Here is a 19,030-nt window from a genome sequence, read left to right as displayed (position 1 = left end):
TGGATCCCCTGGTGTATCCTAACCTAGTCATAAATTTCAATCTTACCTTTAGAACCAGTCATTATCCCATTTTACGGTAATAGCTTCTTCACTATTCTTTATTATTGCATGTCATGTATGCATTCCTAAGCAATACCATTAAGTATTGTTTGATTTTGATTTTCATAAAAACTTACCCATTGTTTCATGTCTTACTTCTTTAACTCTTTTGTTTTTGTTTACAACAGCAATCCATTAATTCTAATTACTCTACATCAATAATTATTTACTTATTTTTCTCTGGATGGATATTTGGTGTTACCAGTTTGGGGCTATTAAGAGTAATGATGGGGCTTCCCTGGTGGCGCAGTGGTTGAGAATCTGCCTGCCGATGCAGGGGACGCGGATTCATGCCCCAGTCCGGGAAGATCTCACATGCCGCAGAGCGGCTGGGCCCGTGAGCCATGGCCACTGAGCCTGCGCGTCCGGAGCCTGTGCTCCGTAACGGGAGAGGCCGTAAGAGTGAGAGGCCCGTGTACCGCAAAAAAAAAAAAAAAAAGAGTAATGACGCTATGACCATTGTTTATACATCTCCTGTTGAACATGTGCACAAGATTTTCCAGGGAATATACTTATGTTGGAATTTCTGGGTCATACAATTTTCTTTCTAATCTCTACCCCTAGGCATACTGGAAACACCCTTGCTCCACTATGGGAATATAATACTTTTTTTGGTACAGATTTCTTAACATATTTTAAGTGCCTTCATTACAGAATAGGAATAAAAATAATCCCTCAAATTTTCTAATAGATATAAGATGCAATCACATTTCAATTTCACTAGTAACATTTTAATTGACAAATAATAATTTAAGTAAGGAGAAGATGCTATTGGATTCAGTAATTATTGATAATTCTTGGACTCTCTTGGAACAAAGTCCTAAAAGGCAAAATTCTAAAATGAAGAGCAATCAATCCAGGGCATCACCAAAGGAAAGTGGGGAAAGAATCTATTTTTGCACTTAATTCATTTCTGAACTCTAAATCACATAAGCTTCAATTATTAAGTACTATATGGGTTAATGTTTTAAAATGAAGGATTTGCCTCTTAATGTGAACTTTTCAGTTCATCATAAAGAGAAGAAGGTAATGTCTTTAGCATAGTTACTCCCAGAGAAACTAGTTCTCTTTTTGTGCTGTCTGCTGGCACATACAAAAGAGAGATTTGGAAAAAAAAGTATTTTCTGCATGAAAACATGGCAGAACATCTGTAGGTTGAAGTAATGCAGCTTCTCCTAAAGCACTGAATGTTCTACACGAGTCATTTTGCTGGAAATTCAAATATTTTATGTGGAATCTCTTAGGTTTATTAATTCTCACTATAAAACTAAAAATTTATTCTTCAAATAAAAGTCACCTAAACATAATTGAAGTCAGTAACAACAGTAAAATATTCAAAAAATATAATCATAAACATATTACAAAAATAAAACATTAAATCTAAAAAAATATAAGAAACTTTAAAATTCTCTCCATGAGTTAATAATACTTTAAGTATGGAAAGATCAAAGCAAAATATTTCCTTAATTTTAACTAAAACTTTTGCATCCTTTAAACTACAAAGACATGACTATTGTATAGAAGGAAGTGATTTTTTGCATATCTAATGTTATGCTATATCCCTTTGAAAAATAACCTTATCAATGATATTTTATTAAATGAGATACAAGGAGAGATTTTTTTTTAATTTTAGTCTTTCTAAATACCTAAAAATTATTTATTTCATTTATTTTTCTGTTTTTGCCCATGTCACTTTTATGCTTTCTTACCCTCTTCTTGAAAAACTGGTGACAAAGGAAGGTCCAGTGATAGGATTCTGTGCCTAAGCTTGTGGTTATAACATGTTTTTGTTGACTTTGTTGTTCATCTAGTGCCCGAAAAACTTAAATCAGAGGTAACAGAATGTTTAAGGTGAGAAAAGAAGGCAGTCTGTCTAAAGATTTAGTAAGGGCTAATTATATTAGCTAGATAAAAAGGTCCAGCCCAATTAGTTGACAGATATCAATAGGCATGCCTGCCACAATAAAATATGTCTCAGTAGAGGCTGTCCAAGTTTATAGAAATAATTGTCTCATAGATTTGCATCTTGGTATTCATATGGTCTGTTTTGATAGAGATGTCCCATTCAATTGGGAAGAGAAAAATGATAAATTATTGCTTATAGGATGTCAGTCCCAAGCATACTAGGTAAAATTATGTTTGAAATCATTTGGTCTATTAGATCTATATAACAAGGCAAGGAATATGTACTCTTGCTTTCCGTGATAATAGGATCGGTATTTGCATGTGTGGAAAGTAGATGTGAATGCAAATACTTAGCCCTATGAAAGAGCCTTCTTTTTTGTTCTGGTGGAAGAATAGATTGACTTTTTTGAAAAGCATTGACATTGAAAGAAGTTCCTTTTGAAGTCTAGAGTGGAAAGCTAAAGGGTCCGTCCTTTAATGATAACTCAAAGAATCCCCTTAAATATGAGGCAGATACAGGAATTTGGAGGAACCCTGAGGCTTCCATAAGAAAGAGAGTACATAATCAGCAATCAAATTAGGCTTCTGAGATTGTGCTATGAGTTGAGTGAAAGAATTCCATAGATTCCAGTGTCCTTGCAAGGATGGATAAATTATTAAAGGGAAAACAACTTGTGTGAGGGCAAGAGAGAAATAGTACAGTGTAAAGCTCATTAGGTACATCATGGTGGGGGAGAAAGAATCCCATTCGGAGTAGCAAAAGGGAAAGAAGGGGAAAATATTGAGGGTAAGAATGTCTTAGATTTGAGGGAAAAAGAGCATTGGAGAAAGACAGATATGGCCTTTAAGTGATTAGGTAACTTCAGATAAAGCATATTAAGGTTGTGGAAGAGCTTGCTTGAAATTTGATTGGGAGAAGCATTTTTTTTTTTTTTTTTTGCTTCATCATATCAAGTAAATAAAACAGGCCATTATTTAGAGGGGATGATTCTGGGCCCCTGATACTCAAGAGCTCTTCAAAGATGGAAAGCATGGGGAGATTGCAAGAGCCCAAAAGTGACCTGTGCAGTTCTAAATTACCCTTAGTATTCTGAAGGTGTGGAAAAGAATTAGTGCCATGGTGGTGACACATTATCTGCTGGAAGGTAGAAGGAGGGTGCCCAGTATCTGAGGGTTACTTATGAGAGAACAGAATCAGATAGAGGAAGGAGCAAGGTAGGAGAAAGCAGTCTCCACCTGGGTCTCTCATACAGCCCTTGTTGAGAAGCTGAAAGACTTGCTCTGAGCAATCCCTAGACAAGGAGGAAGGAAAAACAGAAAAGCCTCACAAAAGAACGGGGTGTTTCTGACTCTGCTTCTGTCAGGGAATAAATATCCAGTTAAAAGAGCCAAGAACACTTCCATCCAGGAAGTTCTCTCTTGAATAGAAAAGAGCCAGGAAGAGTCCTGCTCAACAGAAATAGTCAGGGATTAAATCTCCCCTCAAGGGAGCCAAGAATAATTCCACCCAGGAAGCTTCTCAGTCAACATGAAAAAGCCAGAGGAAGTCCTGTGCAAACAGAACTTAATGAGACAGAAAAGAACCAGGAAGAGCCTCATTTAATAGAATTAAAGAAACTCCCTGTATCTGGTAAAACGGTATTGTTATAACTCAACAAAAACATGATCATGAGGTTACTAATTAAAATAACACCAAGTAAATGATGAACAAAGATAATTGGAGACCCTGACCTCTGGTATGGATAACTCATATCTTAAAAACTTGCTTGCATTTTGTATGTTCATGAAATAGAGAAAAAGAAAACTCACTGTTTCCCTTATCTAGATAATTCTTTAATTATTTACCCCAGTTTGAATGTACAGTTTGCAAGTTAGACATCATCACTAATGTATAACAAGGAAGATCTCTATCTTTTGAGATATTAAATAGAAAACAAATATATATATATATATATATCTCCTCCCTTTACCTCTTTAAGTTGTGGAGACAAAAAAATTAGACCGTGTTTCAGTTCTCCAGAGGCTAAAACTGTATGTTCTCAAAGGCATATGGTTGAAATAATTTTTATGCTGAATTTGGAAGCAATACAAATCTCTAAAAACACTGGACGAAGAAAATTGGATATGGCTTAACAAGCAGAGAGGACCCAAAGGTATTATTTACAGTATTTCTTAATATATGAACTATTCAAGCATTTGGCAATGATCAAATATTTTTGAAATGTATTTTGCTTGTTTAAAAGTATAAACAACTACTTAGATAACTCTGCTCTCAAAGGTTCTATCTGCACAAAAATAATCATTCACACAGAATTTTAAAGAAAATCTCCAACTCTTTTGAAATATATTTATAATTTCACATAGCAGTGTTTATGTATGGTTTTATCAAGCTTTGGAAGGCAAGAATGTTATATAAGTTAAATTTTCTTTCTTACTCTGCAATTTAAAATTGTGATTCATAGAGATTTTCCTGAAATAATCTTTTCTTTCTCAATGCCACCCAATATGTTTTTCAATTAATTATAAGCCAAGATTCTACTGTTCAGATACAACCTCAGCTATCTACATCTAACGACTATGTAGCATTTAATTCTCTATGTTTGAAACAAAGGAGCAAGTAATTCCATTATATTTTTTTATTTTTTTGTGAGAATTACAACTTATTACAATATACAATTACAGTCTGGAAATAAATGGAAATTATACTTGTCTGAGTTGAATATTCACTGTGATATCTTATATCAAGTCTTTAGTTGAAAACAATAGATGCTTTACCTCTTTAAGTGTTTTATTTCCAATGCACTATTTTAAACAATGGGCAATATTTAAATATACCTTTCTTAAAAAACTAATGGCAATTTCTTGTAATATTTTGTCGCTTAGTGTGCTTTTTAATTAATGTGATAGAAATTGCACTGAAATAGATTAAATGATTATAACTATGAGTTGTAAAATATTAATTATAATGTTAAAAATACATGAAGGTTAATTTAATATAAGGGCAGATCATACTCAATTTTATTTTCATCAGTTTGTTGTTATTGAGCGTTGAAGTGGACAAACTAAGGCAATGATTTTAAAGATCAGGTTCCCAAAATGCTGACCTTTAGCTTATCTATCAATACAGTTGCTCTCCATCTTGAAGGGAGATACTTCAAGCACAAGATAAGTTTTACCTACACTTTAGGAAAAAAAATAATTGAAAAAAAATACAAAATCCACCTGAGATCCACATACAATCAAACACAGATCCAAAATATGTCTCTGTTTCATGACACCATTCCCAAGACATTGCATCCAAGGCAAAAGAGATGGAACTTTACACTGCCTATTTTTATGAAACATTGTTTTCTCTTCCAAGTGGCCAACAATGTTCATTTAAACTACATTCCTCCAGGCAGAGATGATATGGACATAGGATAGTTAAGGGGAGACACAGTATAATTACTCTCCGACATTGGAGTTAGCTGGAGATGTCTCTAATAGTAAGGTGCCCTACATTTCAAGGACAGCTTTGATATTTGGAGGACTTATGTGTAAACCAGAAATCCACAGGCAGATTGCAGAAGAAATTTCTATTATATGGATGTAAGTTTCTTGAAATAATTCTAAACCTATACAGTAGGGTAACAGGGTAGGAAATCATACAAGCTGCACATAAGCAGAACAAAACAAAACAAAGATAAAAGACAGGGTGCTAAGATACAGTCAAAAAATTGAGCAACACCCATTTATTCAAGACCAACCATTAGTCTTCAATAGATGATATTTTCCTCTAAGATTGCTCTTTACTTTTAGTGTCAAATGACCTAAAACAAACTGACTGCATAGTGATAAGATTCTCAATTTGCACTTAAGGTAGACCAGAATTTTTTATTTGTATTGATCTGTCCTTTTTTTTAGTCTAATATTAGAATTATATAAGAGACCTAACAGATAAGCCAGTCTGAGACCCAAATAGTTTCCAATGTAGATACCTCAGTGACTTTATGCTGTTTAAATCAATGTGATAGATTAGACATTAAAGATGAGGATCTGTTTCAAGATAGCAATTAACCATCTACCCAAATATTAAATTGTGTTTGTCAAATTTGGGGCCTTGAACATGTTTTATATTGTAATTCTTTGAAATGTATTTATTACACACTTCTTTGCTTTGCTGTGCTCTATCTAACCTGTATCATCTTCTAACACCCAATATGACTTACATTTATTTTGTACATTATTGCTCACCAAATAGAATGTAAGTTTTTAGGGTGAAGAATTTTTGTCTCTTTTCTAAACTGATACATTGCCAGACTCTAGAATAGTATCGGGCACAAGGTAGACGCTTAGTGTCAAATGTGTCAAATAAAGGAGAGAGTGAATATGAAGAGAGGAAAAGAACCTCTTCAAAATTCTTTTAGCTCTCCACCTCAATATAATGTGTCAGAGTTTATGATCAGACACTAGGTTTTTTTCTTGAGTTTTGCAGGAGAGAAATGAAGTCTGATTTGAGGAATGTTCAGGATGCACTGGCATTAATTTTGACAATCCGTAATGCTTCCTGAATCTGCTCTTGACCTGTGGCTAGTTACATACATGTGTAATGTAGTGAAGAATCTCCTTACCTGCCAATTAACCATAATGCCTGTGGAATGTGTTCTGAGTTTTTGAAGGGCTGTGGTCATTGCCTGTGGAAGCATTTAATGGCATGGCACAATTATAGATACTAACAAAGTTACACCAGACACATTTGGATCTTAGCTGCATCTGTAGCCCACAAAGCATCATCTTTATCCATGACAGTCACTACTGGGAGTGGCCAGCAAGTTCTAGGAAAGACAATGTACACGTTCTTTTCACTGCTTCTAATAGCAAAAGGGTTTATGCTTCAGGTAGGTCTTGAAATCTGCAATCATGGAGCTCATTTCGTTAGGTATAAATAGGATTGTCAATTTCTGCTGGAAAACTCTACTTTCAGGCTATTTGAAGGTTTTATTTTCCTGAGCTGTGTCTTCTGAATATCTTTTCACAGAGTAGCTACCCCATCATAGGTAATATTTATATATCTCTAAAGTAGACTTGATAGCTATTCTCTCTGCTTACCTTGTATATTTTACATTTTACATAAGTCTGACTAATTCCCTTGGGAAATCGTTTCAGGGAGAGCAGTACAGAATCCTGAGTCCCATTGGGAATGGAGGGGTCAGGTGGACATTTGGAAAGCCTCCACTTCATCTGGGTATGTCCAGTCCAATTTTCAATGGGTCAGAGGAGGTTTCAGTAAAAGCAAAGGAGTCTATATCTCCTTTTCTTGAGGTCATGATGGATAGGAAGAGAAAAGAGCCAAGAAAGTATCCTGTGAACTGCCAGGAGTCATCTCTGTTCTTCCCCAAGGTTTCTAGTTTACTGCTCAGTTTAAAAAGAAAAGAAAAGAAATGTAGATGCTAAGCTGTAGAAAACCATGTCACCTCTCAGAACTTTGTCAGATCTCCTTAGGCCTTCCTCAGATGAACTTGGCCCTACACTAAAGAAGGAAAGAAATTCGGCAAGGCCCTGTTCCATCCAAACTCTTTTGCTAGGCTCGTTTGCAATGGCCTCCTTAACTCAGGAATCTGTCTGTACTTCTGCCTCTTGTCTAAATTGTTCTATTTAATTTGTTCTTTCTTGTTTGCATTTTCCTTGACTTTCCCACCTGCTTTCCTCTGGGTCAGTAGCCTGAACTGAGGTGTGCATACACCTTAGGGTAACCCCAAGAGACATACTGTCAATCAGAATTTTAAGAAAATAAATTTCTGGATACTCAACTTTCATTTGTAGTGTCTCCTGAACTTGAACTATATCAGAATTCTCCTGTTGTCAAGGCATCATGCAGATTCTTTTTTTCCCATTCTCTTTCATAATCAAGCTTCTCATCTTCTGCAAAAGAAATCATATCTCTATGCATCCTAAGTCTTACTATCATGTGTTGCTCTGGGCTGTTAATAAAATCTCAGGGTATTAAACAAAGGCAGAGCTCAAAATGGAAATATTCTGTTGCTGAACTCTTATTAATCAAGACATTGGAACTTATTCTAGGGCTTCTTGCCTTTTCCTATTTTATACATTTTTGTGTTAAGGGCAAAATATGACACTAGAAACTAGCTATTTCTACTTGTTTCTGGATATCTGTATTTCAGATATATTGCAAAAGGGTGCAGCAGGAGTGAAGGCAAACTTTCCTCTTCTAACCACCAACTATTACTAAAGAATATAACACTAGTAAGAGAATTCCATAATAGCATTGCATGCAGCCCTGCAGATAAACACTGAAGAGGGGTAGTCTCTTTGCTTTATCCATGTTTAAAAAACAGCTGAAAAATAACACTTCTCTAGTATCCTTATTCATTCTTCATTTTTACCATTCTATATAATAAGTCAGAACTATGTGTAAACTTTCATCTGCCCATGCTTTTTCTGGGTTTCATTTGCATATTTTCCTGCTTTGGAAGAGGAAGAAGTACAAGTTTTTACATATACTTTCAGCAGACCAACATTATAATTTCACACACACACTTTGTAGGGGGTCACCAAATCTTGAGCTAGAAATGAATAAAAACATCAAAATACACTTTAGGCATCCTTTGTCTGTTATCTTTCACAGAGTAATCCTTTTCCTTTTCCTCTGAGTTTTAGGAAGAAACATTTCCATCTATATTTCCAGCATTCCTAAACTCTGGAACATTGTCCATTTGTAATGTCCTCTTTGTGCTTATACCTGTTCTGTCAGTGCGGTGGTCAGTTTGATGCGTCACCTTAGGTTGGTGTAGTACCCAGTTAAACAAACAAAAACTTATCTAGGTGTTGTTCTAAAGATACTTTGCAAATGTGAGTAATATCTACAATCAGTTGACTTTAAGTAATGGAGATTACCCTCAATAATCTTGCAGGCTTGATCCAATCATCTGAAATGCCTTAAGAGCAAAGCTGAGAGTTCCCTGAGAAAGAAGTTCCACCTGTGGACTGTAGCATCAACTTATGCCCCTAAATTTCCAGCCCACCTTTCCCAACGCTCCACCCTACAAATTTCAGACTCATCTAGCTGGTCCCACAGGCACAAAAACCAACAAAATCTGTATCAGTTTTCTATGAATGCCTTAACAAATTATTACAAATGGGTGGCTCAGAGCAACAGAAATTTGTTCTCTCACAGGTCTGAAGGCTGGAAGACCAAGATGTCAACAGGATGGCACTCCCTCCAGAGGCTGTCGGGAGAATCTGCTCCTATTCTCTTCCAGTACTGGTGGCTGCACACATTCTTTGGCTTGTGGCCACATTACCCCATCCTCTGCTTCTATTGTCCCATTGTCTCCTCCTCTTCCCTGTCTTCTCTGTGTGTCATCTCAGAACTCTTGCTGCTTCTCCCTTATAAGGATACATTTGATTGAATATACTTCCCACAGGGATAATCCAGGATAAGTGACTTCTCTAAATATCTTTAACAAAATCACATGTTTTGACATATAAGTAAATATTCACTCTTTTTGCTATATAAGGTAGTATTCAGTTTCTGGAAATTAAGATGTGAAAGATTTGAGGAGAGTGCTTTTTTTAGCAACCACATTCCATCCTTTTACTTCCCAGATTCACATCTATCCCACATGCAAAATATATTTACTTCACTCCTACATACCCAAAGTCTGAACTGAGTATAGCGTCAATTCAATATTAATATCCCATGTAAACATCATCTATTTAAAAGTCCCAAATCTCATCATCTAAATCATCTAAATTAGGTATAAGTGAGACTGCATATTATACATCTTGGGGCAAAATCCCTCTCCTTTTCTGGACCTATGAAACTAGAACACAAATTATGTGGTCCTGAAATACAATGCTGAACAGACCTAGTATAACAGTTACAGACCTTCCAATTCCAACAGAGAAAATGGAAGGCAGAAAGGAGTTACAAGTTCCAAACAATTTCAAAATCCATCAGGGCAAATCCACTAGGTTTCCAGGGCTGAGAATAGTCTAGCATGTCTTGCAGTTCAGCCCTCTGGTCCTGTGGCTTGATTCCTGTGGCATGAAGCTCACTCCTCTACACCTAGTGTTCTGCCCTCAGAGTTATTCCTACAGTTTTTTGAATGGTAGCACATGTTTACCTGTGAGTGGTTTTATCAGCCTGTTTCCTGCATAGAGAATTTTTGGAGTCCAGCAAACATTTTGCTTAACAGTTCCTTCTCAATTCATCTCTTTCTTCTTGCATTTTACCATGAGCAGCAATAATAAACCAGGCTCCATCTTAAACACTGCCTGGAAATCACCTCAGTTAAACATGTAAGTTCATCACTTACAAGTTTTGCTTTCCACTCAAATAGAGGACACAGTTCAGCCAGTTTTCTGCCTCCATAAGACAAGGATTTTCCTTCCATTTCCAATAACATGTTTCTCATTTCCTTCTGAGCTTCTACCAAAAGAGTCTTTCCATTCATACTTTTAGCAACATTTGTTTATGACCGTACATGCATCCCCTAAGATGATAGAAGGTTTATGGACCATACTCTTCACTTCCTTCTGATCTCTGACCTATTGTCTAATTACAAAGCCACTTCCATACTTTTAGGTTTTTGTCATGCCTCAGCAACCCACTTCTGGTACCAAAATCTGTATCAGTTTCCCAGGCCTGCCATTAAAAAAAAAAAAAAAAAATCACTACCAGTACCAGTAAGCAGCTTAACATAATAGAAATTTTCCCTCTCATACTTCTGAAGACCAGAAGTACACAATCAGGGTGTTGTCAGGGCTGCACTCCACCATCAGGCTCTTGGGAAGATTCCGTTCCTTACCTCTTCTAGCTTCTCGTGACTACAGATGCTCTGTTTTCACAGTCCCTTTGTAATCTTCTATGTGTCTTTCCTTCTGTGTAATTGTTCCCAAACTCCTTGTGCCTCTCTCTTATAAGGACACATGTGAATACATTGAGTGCCCACCCACATAATCCAGGGTAACCATCTTTTCTAAAGATCCTTAACTTTATCACACCTTTTGAATAGACTATAAGGTAATAGTCACTTCAAAAGACGGACTTTCAGGGGCTTCCCGGGGTTTCCCTGGGCTTCCCTGGTGGCACAGTGGTTGAGAGTCTGCCTGCCGATGCAGGGGACACGGGTTCGTGCCCCGGTCCGGGAAGATCCCACATGCCGCGGAGCGGCTGGGCCCGTGAGCCATGGCCGCTGAGCCTGCGCGTCCGGAGCCTGTGCTCCGCAATGGGAGAGGCCACAACAGCGAGAGGCCCACGTACCGCAAAAATGGACTTTCAATTAAATTGACTCATTTATCAAAAAGAAACTTTTTCCTGATTAATTGTTCTGTTTCAAAAGGAACATTTCTTGTTTGTACTAATCCCTTGAACCATCATTTGAATCATGGAAACTAGTTTCTCAAAGAAAATAAAGCAAACAAACTGGCAATGACTCTAAATTTCTATACCTTAAATTTTATTTCCATTTGAAAGAGAAAAAAAATGAAAGAAGATTTTGGAGGCATTACATGTTTATTTCTTTTTCCCCTGATAGTCCCCCATCATTCCACAACTCACTGATGTATTACTTCTAGATCACTTAATTCTTTTGTTCAACTGCTTGCGTGTAGTCTAAACTGTGACATTTTATAAAACATTTTTTGTGGAGGTGAAGGCAAAATTACTTCTTCATAGCAGAAAATGAACCTATATTTATTGTTTCTTATTAAAAGGATATTTTCCCTTTTTCTTCCAGGGAATATTTTGAAACACATTTGAATATTATTTTTTAACAGAATAATACAATAAAATCTCCTTAGAGTATTGCAGAATAATTAAATGGAATGCTGAAAGTAAGATGAGACCAGAATTGAAATGCCATACCAATTACATGTCCAAAAATAATTTGAAGTGGTTTTATTTGCAAGTCACAAACCTTTACAAATCTTTATTTAAGACTGTTAAATTCTACTATATGCAAACATTACTTTGTCAGGCAATTGCTCATATACAGGGAAATAAGTGCAATAAAACCAAGGATATCTGGTTTTTGTTATGTTTCTTACCTTTCTTTCTCATGAGCCTTATTAAATCATCTGAAGGATTCTTTCTTCTATTGTCTGAATGATTTAAGTAATTTAGTTAAGACAGTCTTTTTTTTTTCTTCCCCTAGACTCACAGCAGCAGTTTCACTTGCTCAGACATTGTCTAAAGTAACCTTAGATGATATAAATATCTACAAGATAAATACTAATTTTTATGTCAAATGTAAAACATGCGGTATAAAATTCTAAATTAGCTTTGCATGTTTTCAGTGATCTTCAAAATGTATGATTTAAATCAGGAACTTACATTTGTATGCTTGATAATAACCTGAAATCATCCTCATTTCTGACACAGCAGGTTTTTGATAGCTGTGTAAAAAACAGAACATCATTACTTCAGGCAAGGTGACAAGGATAATCACTTTCTATAATTCATATTTAATACCTGAATGCCAGGTAGGAATCATTATGTCCTTGGTCCAAAATTTTTAAGCACACTACATCATCTGCCCTCCAGGAAATATTGGTGAGAATAACTAGAGTGACTCCAGTTCAAAGAGACAGTATTAGATTTTTGTCACCTTTTGAAAATGTTGTAATTCAAAGTAATACTTGAACTGCTAACATGTAATACAGACTTTATAGCTTCCTTACAGTACTAACTCTCTTCAGAAGTCTAGAAGTCTGATGTAATCACTTTATCTGAACCTTTTGTCAAATAAAGTGGTATCTCATGAAGAAGAAGTTGGAAACATTTAGAATATAAAATACAGTTATGTTCGTGCTTAAAAACTTGATTGAAAACTATGAGTGTTTTTGTGTGTTTATTTTCCTTAAAGTCCAATTGTTCCTGTTATAACTGGAGATCTTTTGTCTCAAATGAAATAATTTAAATCAATGTGCTTTATTAGTAAAGTTAAAAATAAGGATGCTTTCATGCATAATACAATCTTGGGTTTTCTTCTTTAACTTGTAAATACAATAACTTACATTTGTATAAATCCTGCTCTCACCACATACATGCTGCATCTCGGTCTTTTCATGTAAATATGTTCAAGCAAGTGGAATATGTCTTTTATTTTTATCATATTTTTATCACATTTTCCTTCTTCTTTTCCTGATATTTCCAAAGAAAGAAAATCAATATTCTTTTATGTATGTACTGAGAATTTCTTTTCATCTAAAACCTTGTAGACCTTGTAGTCCTAACTGAGCAATTATATTGCTGAAAATGATTTTTAGAATATTATCAGATTTCTTTAGAACTACATTATTTTTATTATATTTCAGCTTATTAATGCTTATCTCTAGGCATTTCTCCTCTTGCAAACTCTTTTAAACTTCTGACATTTGAGTCCCATATTGACCATAAGTGAGCCAGACTATTGATGGAGAGAGATTATATTAAAATAGGTATGTCCAGGATAAGGCTTACTGAGAAACTGAGAAGTGACAAGTCTACAGAAGGTGGAAGATAAACCATGCAGGTATTGGTAAACAGCATTTCAGGTGGAGGGAAGAGCCAATTCAAAGTCTTGAAGCAGTAGAGAGCCTGCTTTCGCATTGCAAGTTAGAGGTCAGTGTGATTGTCATAGGATGAGCAGGGTGAGGCAGTGGTGAGATTAGTGGTGGATGACATCAAAGAGGGCAGTTCATGTAGGGCCTCATAGGACCACATGAGGAGATAGATCATCATGTAACCAATATTTTCCCATATGATTTGAGGCCTTTGATTCAGGGAGGCTGATTGAAAGTGTACATTTACCTCATTTCTAAATCAACTTCTACTAGAGTGAAAGAAGGAACATATACATTCGAAAATTCCTAAAGAAGCACTAGAAAAGGAGAAAAATAACACTTTAGTCATACAGAAATTTTGGAAGATATGCATTGGATGAGATCAACTTGACTGTGAAAACCGTTAGTAATAAGAAACTCACAAGCTTCTTCAGATAAAAGAAAAGATCTCAGAAAAGACAAGAGAATTTTTGCTTTGTTGTGTTTGTTTGAGTTAAAGAGGGGATGGAAGAATGACAACATTTATAAATAATGGCCAATAAATGCTCCCTTCTCTCAGGAGAGCTGATGTGTGCCTACACCTACAGAGTAAAGCCACTGTCCAGCTCACTGCAGTGGGGATGCCTAGAGTGTGTGGTCCAGACTATGCATCTTCTGGGTGCCCAGCAACCATTTTAAATGCTCAGGGGGCAGGAGAAGTTAGGCAGAAAAATTATAGTTGTGACTTGAGATCTCCATGGATCTTAATTGTAGTAGAGCAAAATTAATAGGAAATGTTTCACATAAGACCTTTATAACAGCATTGTATATGATACAATAGCAAAAGTGAATACTATATATTTGACATCATAATGAATATGAATGACTATATATTTATATATGTGTAATACAAATCTGGTTAAAATAGATATTTATGGATATTGATAACTTTATTATCAGCCAAAAATGTACATGCTTTTCAAATGTCAATAGAATACATTTAATAATTGTCTTATAATAGGACATAAAGGAGAATCCAATTCAATACAAAAGGTCTATTTAGACAAATAAATATATAAAATAAAATATTTCATATATTCTTATGCTTCATAAGAATATAATATGTAATGAGATAAATGGTAATTAAATTATTCTCAACCCCAAATCTCCACATTATGGAAATTTTAGAAATTCAATTCAGAAACAAACCACAATTAGAGTGTTATATTAGAAATATCTATGGTATATATATATGTGTGTGTATATATATATGTTTATATATATATAGGATTAGAACACTGTGTAGGGAAATTTAAAATAAGTAATTTTTAAGCTCTAGAAGGTATAAAATATGACAAAACAAAAATATAGTACTGGAATAAAATATTTAACAAAACTAACAGTAATTATTATTTAAAGTAAAAAAGAGAAATGAAGACAGAAGATGAAAATGGGTAGCAGAAAGGATTGGGAGTGGTTTTAGGGAAGATGTTAGAGTCTTCCCCTAGGACACAGATAGAGGGTAAAGTTTTATAACACTATCTACTTAAGATAATTTTTGTTCTAAATCTCATTAACAGTAATACTTCTGTTTTGAAAACAAATCATTTTTCACAGATATGTTAAATGCAACCCTGCATAACCATATTACACATACTCTACATATCTCAGTAAGTAAGCTGATGAAAATACAAATATAAATAATCAACCCAAAGGAAAGTGGAGTAGCCTGCCTTCAGTACTAAAAAACTTATTTTCTGATGAGTAACATTTTATTCGTCATGTAAAAACATACTCATTAATAGACATTATTTTAATTAAAACAATTTATAAGATAAAGCAATTTTTTGTGAAACATAAAATATGGGCCATCTTCAGTTTTAAATCCACTTTGGATATTTTAGGCAAATTAAAGGTCAATTATATTTGAAATCTGAAATGTTTGAACATATAAATTGTACCTGGGTCTTTCCTATTCAGCTGCTCTAAAGAGTATTCTCACAGTCCACATATTCACACAGCATCACGTAGCACATGTACTTGGCATATACCGAGACAACATTTTCCCAAGAGGATTCAAGACCCCCTGTGGATATCTGAATCTGCATTTAGTATGGAATGTTATATGCAGAATGTTGTTTCCATTGTATACCTACCTAATGATAAAGCTTAATTTATAAATTAGGAATAGTAAGAGATTAACAACAAAAACTAATAATAAATTAGAACAATTATAACAGTATACTGTAATAAAACTTATATGAATGTGGTGGTTCTCTCTCAAAATATTTTATTGTACTCTACTCAACTTTCCTGTGATGATGTGATAAGACACCTATGTGATGAGTTGAAATGAAGTGAATGATGTAGGCATTGTTAGGTAGTGTTAGGCTACTATTGACCTTCTGAAGATATGTCAGAAGGAGGACCATCTGCTTCAGGTGATCTGGATCACTGAGCTAGTATGCTGCTGTTGGTTGGGGATCCCAGGAAAGACGGAGGCAACAGCATGAGATTTCATGACAATACTCAGAATGGTGTGCAATTCAAATCTTATGAATTGCTTATTTCTGGAATTTTGCATTTAATGTTTTCAGACTGCAGTTGACTGAGGGTAACTAAAACCATGGGAAGTTAAATGGCAGGTAAGGAGGAACCACAGTAAGATGGAGAAAAAAATAAAAATGGTCTCTTTTCTTCAAAATCTTACATTCTGCTTAAGGGTGAGAAAAATGCTCAAATAATCTGGGATGACAATTACCTTGTTGGTGATGAAAAGGCATATGATCAGGGTTGCTAGTTAAGATGGGCCGAGATTTTGAGTTTCCTTTTGTGTATGGTGTTAGGGAGTGTTCTAATTTCATTATTTTACATGTAGCTGTCCAGTTTTCCCAGCACCACTTATTTTTATTTTTATTTTTTTACTGTAAGATCAATGATATGCTTTTTAATTTTTTTTTTTTAATTTTTCTTTATTGTAGTAAAATTGCTTTACAATGGTGCATTAGTTTCTGCTTTATAACAAAGTGAATCAGTTTTATATATATATATATATATATATATATATATATATATATATATATATATCTCCCCATATATCTTCCCCCTTGCATCTACCTCTCTCCCACCCTCCCTATCCCACCCAGGTGGTCACAAAGCACCGAGCTGATCTGCCTATGCTATGCGGCTTCTTCCCACTAGCTATCTATTTTACGTTTGGTAGTGTGTATACATCCATGCCACTGTCTCACTTTATCCCACTTACCCTTCCCCCTCCCTGTATCCTCAAGTCCATTCTCTAGTAAGTCTGCATCTTTATTCCCATCTTGCCCCTAGGTTCTTCTGATCATTTTTTTTCTTTTTCTTTTTTCTTTTTAGATTCCATATATATGTGTTAGCATATGGTATTTGTTTTTCTCTTTCTGACTTACTTCACTCTGTATGAAAGTCTCTGGGTCTATCCACATCACTACAAATAACTCAGTTTTGTTCCTTTTCATGGCTGAGTAATATTCCATTGGATACATGTGCAACATCTTCTTTATCCATTCATCTGTTGATGGACACTTAGGTTGCTTCCATGCCCTGGCTATTGTAAATAGAGCTGCAATGAATATTTTGATACATTATTCTTTTTGAATTATGGTTTTCTCAGGGTATATGCCCAGTAGTGGTATTCCTGGGTCATATGGTAGTTCTATTTTTAGTTTTTTAAGGAACCTCCACACTGTTCTCCATAGTGGCTCTATCAATTTATATTCCCACGAACAGTGCAAGATGGTTCCGTTTCCTCTCCAGCATTTCTTTTTTGTAGATTTTTTGATGATGGCCATTCTTACTGGTATGAGATGATATCTCATTGTAGTTTTGATGTGCATTTCTCTAATGATTAATGATGTTGAGCATTCTTTCATGTGCCTTTTGGCCATCTGTACATCTTCTTTGGACAAATGTCTATTTAGGTCTTCTGCCCATTTTTGGATTCGGTTGTTTGTTTTTTTGATTTTGAGCTGCATGAGTTGCTTGTATGTTTTGGAGATTAATCCTTTGTCAGGTGCAGCATTTGCAAATATTTTCTCCCATTCTGAGGGTTGTCTTTTCATCTTGTTTATGGTTTCCTTTGCTGTGCAAGAGCTTTTACGTTTCATTAGATTTCATTTGTTTATTTTTGTTTTTATTTCCGTTTCTCTAGGAGGTGGGTCAAAAAGAATCTTGCTGTGATTTATGTCATAGAGTGTTCTGCCTATGTTTTCCTCTAAGAGTTTGATGGTGTCTGGCTTACATTTAGGTCTTTAATCCATTTTGAGCTTATTTTTGTGTATGGTGTTAGGGAGTGTTCTAATTTCATTCTTTTACATGTAGCTGTCCAGTTTTCCCAGTACCACTTATTGAAGAGGCTGTCTTTTCGCCACTGTATATCCTTCCCTCCTTTATCAAAGATAAAGTGACCATATGTGTGTGGGTTTATTTCTGGGCTTTCTATCCTGTTCCACTGATCTATATTTCTCTTTGTGTGCCAGTACCATATGTAGAGAATGGATTTGAGGTTAGGGGGAGGGGGAAAGGTAAGCTAGGATGAAGTGAGAGAGTGGCATGAACTTATAAGCACTACCAAATGTAAAATAGATAGCTAGTGGGAAGCAGCTGCATAGCACAGGGAGATCAGCTCAGTGCTTTGTGTCCACCTAGAGGGGTGGGATAGGGAGGGTGGGAGGGAGACACAAGAGGGAAGGGATATGGGGATATATGTATATGTATAGTTGATTCACTTTGTTATACAGCAGAAACTAAAACAACATGGTAAAGCAATTATATTCCAATAAAGATGTTAAAAAAAAAATGGTCCATCAGTCCTGCCTGGCTGAGGTTGTAATGTTTCAGGAGATGTGGTATGAGTATATGTTGTGAGTAATAGGAACTATGAAGATGAAATTTTCAGAGGCAGAAAGCAATGTGGCTACATAGAGGAGGGACATAAAAGAAAGGACTTTGGCTTAAGATTGTGACAATGGAGGGGACAGAAATACTAAGATGGGGGAGGGGAGGGAGAGGGAGGGAGTCAGGATACAAGATTAGAGCTGTAGACGCAAATTAGTTTACAGGGATCTTTGTGATGAAGTGGAGAATTTAGATCTTAGTCTAAATGTGATTACTCAGAGTGAGCTATCAAAGGAAGTTTAAGCAGATAAATTTTACAATCTCCTGTACATTTGAGAATATCAGCCTGGGAATAAATTATAAAGAAACAGGGGCTTCCCTAGTGGCACAGTGGTTGAGAGTCCACCTGCCGATGCGCCCCGGTCCGGGAGGATCCCACGTGCCGCGGAGCGGCTGGGCCCATGAGCCATGGCCGCTGATCCTGCGCGTCCGGAGCCTGTGCTCCACAACGGGAGAGGCCACAGCAGTGAGAGGCCTGCGTACAGAAAAAAAAAAAAAAAAAAAAAAAAAAATTAAAGGGTGTAAGGGTGGGTCAGGCGGGTGTCCCAGGGGGTCAGGCAAG

The sequence above is a fragment of the Physeter macrocephalus genome, chromosome 10 (assembly GCF_002837175.3).
Source record: "Physeter macrocephalus isolate SW-GA chromosome 10, ASM283717v5, whole genome shotgun sequence".
Taxonomy (NCBI): Eukaryota; Metazoa; Chordata; class Mammalia; order Artiodactyla; family Physeteridae; genus Physeter; species Physeter macrocephalus.
This window is presented reverse-complemented; position numbering follows the sequence as displayed.